We start from the raw sequence: 7,553 nt of genomic DNA, 5'->3' as shown, positions 1-7,553 counted from the left end.
TAAATCCTATAAAAACGTCTAGGAAATATAGAGAGAATTAGGAGTTATCAAATCCCCCCAGACTTAAACCTTTGCTCGTCCTCGAGTAAAGAACGAAGGAGTAAAATCTGCAAAACAGGGATGACGAACATCAAATAGCATCCTCATGAAACTCAAAAGTGAAACATCCGTCTAATGCTAGCTTCCTGTGAATCGTACCCTAAACCGGTCTACTATGATCTTTCTACCAAAGACTAATCTACCTAGCCATGGGAATTTTTTATTGTCATCTAGAACCCGTTAGAATCTCTACAACTCACCAAGTCTATTTCCGAACCTATCCTTATCTCAACTTAACCTTTTCGATCTAAGTTCTACATACCTGTATTTTTACCTTTTTGTAGGATTTTTCTATCAAACGCACGCATCTCGGGTTTCTAGGACGTTGAAGTCGAAGGACATCGGTTTTCTCTTCTTTTTTTCTTTTCTTTCTTTTCCTCTTTTTTTTTCTTTTTGATGCGATGTCCGACCCACAACTAAGACCCGAACCATCCATCGATGCACTCATATCCTCGAACGATTTTCGTTAACGAGATTTTGACAGCGGAGTGTCGAGATGCTCTATTTTTCCAAGGCATTTGTTGAACTAGATTTCATCGACCTGCAAGACTCGGAAAAGATTCTAAACGAAACATATAACCTGGATATAGTCGTTTCAACTCCGTAGGTTCCAAACAACAACCTCATCCCACAAACTATATATAGAAGTCTGGAGAACTATCAATTCGACACGGTTCAACCACGTTCTACAAAGTCACTAGATCATCAAGATGTTCCTACTCTATCATTCCACAAATCTTCCAAATGATGTTCAAAACGGGTGTCCGAGGTATGCACGTGAACCTATATGAACCTATATCTATATGTCATATGCAATCATGCAAACCTAACAAAAATCATCTATATGGAAAAAGTAAAAAGAAAACGTGAATGCAGCTAATGCAAAGTGATATGCAAAAGTGAAAATTTTTCTTAAGTCCATATGCCATGATAAAATGCACCTAAACTAAATGCAATCCTAAGTAGATAGACCTGAATGTATGAAGGATCTATCCACCCCCCAGACTTGAACCATACACCGTCCACGGTGTAGACTCTCGCCCGGAAGAATGGAATCCACAATAACGTATGAAAAGAACCAATAAGAGGGATAAAGAAGGCTTAGCTCTGCGAAGTTCGTTCGCTCGCAACGAAGTTAACTCACGTCAAACGCATGAGCTCTCACACACTCTATGAATTGGAACCTATCCAACGTTGTCTCTCGGAAGCCGATGCTCGTCTCTCGTGTGCCGGTGTAAACGCTCATAGAACAACAAACGTTATCCGAACAAAAGCATAATAGCAATGCACTCCGAAAGATCCAAAATACAATCATGGTCTCTACTACCTTCGCTACGAAGAAAAAGAAAAGTTACCTAATGCTCGGGTTGCCTCCCGAGAAGCGCTTGTTTAACGTCATTAGCTCCACCTATCTTGCTCAAATGATGGGAGGGTCTGAGAGGCGAAGATAATCGATCTTTCGCCACCCTAGATGTTGAGCATTAAGCGCATCTTTTGTACCTTGTGGACGCTTGAGCCGTCTATCCTCCTTGAGTTTCCAAACTTGTGAAGGAGGTGATTCATGTGGACTTTTGAGCGATGATTTTGCTCGTTTCGATCCTCTCTTGCTCATTACCCCTACTCGAGAACCTGTAATAGAAGGTTCAAACACGGATATAGGATTATGAGTGGGATATGTACCTCTCTCCAATGATGGTCCTGTGTTCCTATCCGTGTATGTGTGTTCCTTTGTCCTAAGCCTTTGAGGTAGAGGCTTCAATTTCACCTTCGGGGCATTCTCTAGACTCCATTCTGCTTTATCCAGCGTCCCCGTGCCAAATGGTGGCTTTCTGGGCTATGGAACGTCTTTAATAGTCGTCGTGGAGGGTTCAGAGATGTTCCGGGCTGGCTCAGTGTCGGTGGTAGGGCTCAGAGAACTGACTCGGTCCGAGTCAGAACGAAGGAAGGCCGAGTCAACACTTGACTCGGTCGAGTTAGAACTCTGTGACACCGAGTCTGAAGCTAACAAAGCTTCGAAGTGTTCCAACGACTTGAATCGGTCCGAGTCAAGATTTGACTCGGTCGAGTCAGAATACAGAAGCTCGAATTTTTCCTCGGTTTCATCGTCTAACGCCTGTGTGAGCTCCCGAATATCCTCCCAATTGCTGTATATACTCGCATCTGATGCCAGGAGGGATATTTCAAGTGGATCAATGTCTCGGAACTGATCGAAGACTCCCTGAGTCAAGATCTCGTGCACATCGACGTAGCACGCTGAGTCTGTACGACATAGCACGCTGAGTCTGTGGTGGATGGCTGCTTCATGTCGTGATCTAAGGTGAACTCCACAGTCTCGTCACCTATCTTCATCGTAAGACGACCAGCACGAACATGAACCACCGCATCGGCCGTGTTTAAGAATGGTCGGCCTAATATAATCGGTATCTTCGAGTCTTCGTCCATGTCTAAAACAATAAAATAACCGGGAACATAGTAATCCCCGATCTTTAATGGGACGTCCTCGAGAATACCTGCAGGATACTTGACGGATCTATCCGCAAGCTGTAGTGCCATCCTCGTCGGCTTGAGATCTCCAATGTTGAGCTTCTTATAGATAGACAACGGAAGCAAGCTCACACTGGCGCCTAGATCGCACAACGCACGGTCAATCTCAATGTTCCCGATTTTACAAGGAATCGAGAAGCTACCTGGGTCGGATCTCTTCCGTGGAAGCTCATGCTGTAGAATCGCAGCACTCACCTCGGTGCTCAAGGCTACTGTCTCTTTCCCAATCACCCTCTTCTTAGTCAGAATATCTTTCAAAAATTTCGCATAAGAAGGGATCTGGAGTATCGTCTCGTAGAAAGGTACCTTAACCTCTAACTTCCGAAGCATATCAACAAATCTGGACAACTGTGTATCCTCAGTATGCTTCTTCAATCGCGAAGGGAACGGAACGGGTGGTACATAAGGTGGAGGAGCTACATATGACGGTTCGGCTTCCTCTACATGCACCTTAGGTGTCTCGTGAGCTATGGCTTTCCCTTTCTCTTCAGCATTGTGTCTAGACGTCGTCCCTTTTTCTGTGGTAGTAATAGGGACCGTCTCAGGCAGACTTTCTCCACTTATAAGCTGAATGGCATTGACGTGTTCTCGTGGATTCGGTTCAGGCTTTCCAGGAAAGGTGCCCTACTGTCTAGAGGGTTCTGATGCAAGCTGCGCAATCTGCATGTCCACATGCTTCATATGAGCCTCGACTCCATCTAATCTCCTCTCAAAAGTGTCTTGCCTGACTTTTATGCTCTGTATCTCGGTCTTCAGCTCGGTAAATGATGTCTTTTGATCGAGCATTAGTTGGGCAAGCATCGTCTTGATGTCCGCTTCATCATTCTTCGCAAGTTGAGGTGCTCGGTAACCCTGATTATGCTGCCCGTATCCTGGATTCTGCTGCTCATATCTCTGATTCTGCACCTGAAAACGTGACTGAGTGAAGCCCGGTGGATTCTGAGGGATTCTGGAAACGCTCTGCTGCTGCGCATTCAATGCTCCGCTCGGATTTCCGTAGGAGAAAACGGGATGATTCCTGGGCGCATTCGGGTTGTAGAGATTAGAAGGATTCTGGTACTGATTCCTTCCAAGATAGTTGACGTCCTCAACCGGTTTTTCCTCTGATGTGGCCTGATCAACCAGAAACATACCAGGCTGAACTTTCTGCGGGTTAGACGTATTCTTGAGTCCCATATGCTGCTTGATCGCCGATAAATCATACATGACTGCCTTCAAAGCAGCGGTCTCGCCCAAATCTACCCGTCCTGTAGAGCGTCTGATGCTATCTCCTGACATCCCTCTTGCTTTAGCCATCTTCGCAATCTGCATCTCTAGGGTGTCAAAGGGAATGTCGTATACACTCCCTCCTTAAGCTGCATCCATCCATGCTATAGTATCATCTCTCAGTCCGTGGATAAACGTGGAAAGCAACAGTCGCTTATCCATGCCGTGGTGTGGACAAAGGCGCTGATAGCCTTTGAATCTTTCCCATGCTCATATAGACTCTCATCACTCTCCTGAGTGAAGCTGTGTATGGCTCTCTGTGCAGCTCGGGTCTTCTCTGGGAAGTAGCATCTCGCCATGAATTGCTCCTCTAGCTCCTCCCATGTCGTAATCGAGTTTGGCTCAAGAGTGTAGAGCCAATCTCTTGCCCGGTCCATCAGTGAAAAAGGAAAGGCCTCCAAGTATACATCTTCAATTGTCATGCCTCGTGCCTTTCTGACTGGTCTGCACAACATATTGAACTGAGTCAAGTGAGCAATGGGATCCTCTGTAGGCCGCCCTCTGAAGCTCGCCTGACTGAACATCGTGATGCACTGTGGCGGTAGCTCAAAGCTGTCTATGGGCGGTCTATTGATGCAAGATAGTAGTTGGGTGTGCTTCGGTGCAATGTAAGAACCCAAAGTCTCCTCTGCAACATAGGTAGCTTCGCCCTCGGTCTGCTGATCATAGAGCGGATTCATGTGCTCTTGATTCTCTTGATGCTCCTCATCATGAACCGCATGGTCATGCGAACTACTTGACCTCGACATAGCTTCTCTTCTCTGTTGATTTCAGATGTATCTCAAGGTACGCTCAATCTCTGGATCGTAGACTAAGTCTTATCTCCGAGTAGAGCTCCGTGTCATGCACTAGAACCCTGCGAACCGCAAAGAAGAAGAAGAACTCGAGACCAAGTGAATCCGCAAAAAGGAAAGAAAAACAAAAAAGAAAAAGAAAAACAAGCAAAGATCTAGAATCAATAAAGACCTAGAAATAGGCTAACCAGTCCCCGACAACGGCGCCAAAAACTTGATACGTGTGTACCGAGTCTATAATTTATACCCGATTAACAACTCACCGCAAGGATACGGATCGTCGTAACACGGGGTCGAACGCAAAGACCGGTAGCTAAGTCTAAATCCCAATCAATCCTAAATCAAAGCAAGAAAGTAGAAGTGATGGTGGAAGTATATGGAAAGAATAGAGAATAAGGAAATAAAGCAATGCGAACGTGTAAACTAGCAATCTAAGATGACCGTGGGTGTCGGGACCGTATTCGCGTGTATGGGTATATGCTAAGCATGCGAGAATCACGATATTGAATCTGTATTCGGGAATCGTCTAGCAACAAAGATAGAGAAATCACCTCCCTGCATATAACTCACTATCTAAAGTTTTCTAAATCCATATCCCTATGTGATTTATCAAACTAGATGCATGAAGAACACTATCATCAATGCTAGATCGATCAAACCATATTCCTATGTGAATAATACGATCTATTCTATCGATTTCGATCCGAAACTAAACCCATATTCCTATGTAGTTCAGAATCTGAAATAATTGGCCAAGGGGTCAGCAAACACCAATCGAATAAAGCACAAATCGATAAAACCGAAACAAATCCAAATCGCAACCAAGTTAGGGTTCAAACATACCCAAAACACAAACGAATCCCTAACCCACAGCCGTGGTTTTACTCACGGTTCATGGAAAAACACTGAGCAAAACCAGAAACAGAAAGAAAAGAGGGAGAAGAAAGACTCATGTCGACAGCAAGCGATCTTCAACTTCCAACTCTCCTTCTTCTTCCCGAAATCCCGTAAAACTCCTATTTCTCTCACCAAAGCTCTCCAAAGTCTGTATAAAGTCTGTCTTCTCCTCTAGGACGTCTGTAGAGTCTTTTTATAAACCCTAGGCGGTGCTCTCGAAGTCCTACTCCCGTTCCAACTCTGAAAATACGAATCTGGGCTTTTTCTGGGTTTTGACTCGGACCGAGTCAGTACTCTGACTCGCGAGAGCCAAGACGGGACTCTTAAGAATTCGGCCCAGCCCATTCTTCTGACTCGGGGTGTCTGACTCGGGCCTTCTGACTCGGGGTGTCTGACTCGGGCCTTCTAACTCGGGGTGTCTGACTCGGGTCTTCTGACTCGGGGTGTCTGACTCGGGCCGAGTCAAGGCGGGAAATTCTTGACTCTTTCATCCTTTTAGCTCCAGATTGCTCCCGCCTTGCTCCAAATCGCATCTGAGACCTGTAATCCTATGAAAACACAACCAAACCGAGTTTCGTGGCCTAACACACCTATAATGCCTACAAATGAACATGATCCTCATATAAATCCTATAAAAACGTCCAGGAAATATAGAGAGAATTAGGAGTTATCAGAGACTTCCACTTGACCGCTCGTTTGGGGATGGTAGGGAGTGGCTACTCTATGGTGAACACCGTATTTAGTCAATATGCCCTGAATCACTTTATTAACGAAGTGTGCCCCTCCATCACTTATCACCACTCTTGGGACTCCAAACCGAGGAAATATTACTCTTTTGAACATCCGTGACACCGTGCTTGAATCATTCTTCGGACTAGCAAGTACTTCCACCATTTCGTCACATAGTCAACTGCCACAAGGATGTATAGGTTACCGCAAGATGATGGAAACAGTCCCATAAAATTTATGCCCCATACGTCAAATGGTTCCACCTCCAATATAAAGTTATGCGGTGCCTCATTTCTCCGCGAGATGTTACCCGTTCTTTGACAAACATCACATGAACTTACAAAAGTGTGCACATCCTTGAACAATGTTGGCCAATAGAAACCCGATTGTAGGATCTTTGCAGCTATCTTGGCCGAGGCGAAATGCCCTGCGTAATCCGATGCGTGGCAATGATGTATCCCTTGCTTCACTTCCTCCTCCGGAATGCATCTTCGAAATAATTCGTGCTTACCTCTCTTAAACAAGAAAGGTTCATCCCAAAAGTAGTCTCTAACATCGTGGAAGAACTTTTTCTTCCTGTTGTAGCTTAGCTACCACCTTGGCAACCAAAAAGTTGACGAAATCCGCATACCAAGGAGTCACGTTCTTGATTTCCAAGGATAAGATGTGTTCTTCCCTTAATGAATCGTCTATAGGTATAGCTTTGGGTATCTCCAATCTCGATAGATGATCTGCCACTGTATTCTCCGTTCCTTTCCTATCGCGGATCTCTAGATCAAACTCTTGTAGAAGTAGCACCCATCGGATCAACCTTGGTTTAACATCCTTCTTCGTGAGCAAGTACCTCAAGGCGGCGTGATCCGTGTATACGATCACCTTAGAACCCACAAAGTATGATCTAAATTTCTCGAAGGCAAATACTATAGCAAAGAGCTCTTTCTCTGTGGTGGAGTAATTCATTTGGGCATCATCGAGCATTCGACTTGCATAGTATATGGCATAATGCTTTCCATCCTTCTTTTGTCCCAATACGGCTCCGACTGCAAAATCACTAGCATCACACATCAATTCAAAAGGGATGCTCCAATCCGGAGGTTGAATGATCGGAGGTGATACTAATGCCTTCTTTAATATTCCAAATGCCTTGTGGCACTCCTCATTAAACTCAAATGGGATGTCCTTGCCCAAAAGCGCGGTCAAGGGCCTCGCTATCTTCGAAAAATC

This window comes from Tarenaya hassleriana, unplaced genomic scaffold (genome assembly GCF_000463585.1).
Source record: "Tarenaya hassleriana unplaced genomic scaffold, ASM46358v1 Cleome22, whole genome shotgun sequence".
In the NCBI taxonomy this organism is placed as follows: Eukaryota; Viridiplantae; Streptophyta; class Magnoliopsida; order Brassicales; family Cleomaceae; genus Tarenaya; species Tarenaya hassleriana.
Note: the sequence above shows the minus strand (reverse complement) of the source record.